Source organism: Tachypleus tridentatus, chromosome 10, assembly GCF_004210375.1.
Source record: "Tachypleus tridentatus isolate NWPU-2018 chromosome 10, ASM421037v1, whole genome shotgun sequence".
NCBI classification, from domain to species: domain Eukaryota; kingdom Metazoa; phylum Arthropoda; class Merostomata; order Xiphosura; family Limulidae; genus Tachypleus; species Tachypleus tridentatus.
In genome coordinates, this window is record NC_134834.1 from 193,358,367 (window position 1) to 193,359,056 (window position 690).

Below are 690 nucleotides of genomic sequence, written 5' to 3' on the forward strand. Positions count from 1 at the left end.
AAAACGGTCTAGTATTAGAATGTGTGGTTACAAGCTGAGCTTATTTAACAGCGTTCTCTTGTTTCAGCACACTTTTATGTCTGAATGTGAATGTATAGAAGAACCTTTCGACCCTTTTCGAAAAACTGTACTGCTAACTTCACGTGATTTTTAAAGACTTGTAATAATGATGAAAGTAAATAACGCGTTTTACAAGTGTTCAATCATTTTATAAATCTGTATATATGTGAGTACTCGAATACAGGTTACCTTGCTTCTTCCTGCCCGATAGCCATTTTTGTATTGCAATCTCACAGTATGCGTGTATTACCCACGTGATGGGTCAAGTATGACCTAACAGTTATCGTGCACTTTGGAGCTGTCGGTGCGCCAAATGTAGCTCAAGAGTCGGGTGTTGTTGTTAACTGGCTATTGTTCCTGTAATTTGTCAGTGCAAAATTAGGGACATCCACGCGAGGCATCCCTTGTGCGATACTATGAAGTGAACAGACCTTCAGGCGATTGTATTAGAAATCGTTACGTGATATTACGACATTCTGAACCAAGAACAGATCGCACGAGAATAAAATTACTTTTGAAAAAACAAAACAAAAAAGAATAATAATATACTCCAACTTCTTAAGCCTAAAATTACTTTTAGTATCTATACATCAGATTTTGTTGGTTGTATGATAATCTAACACTATATGA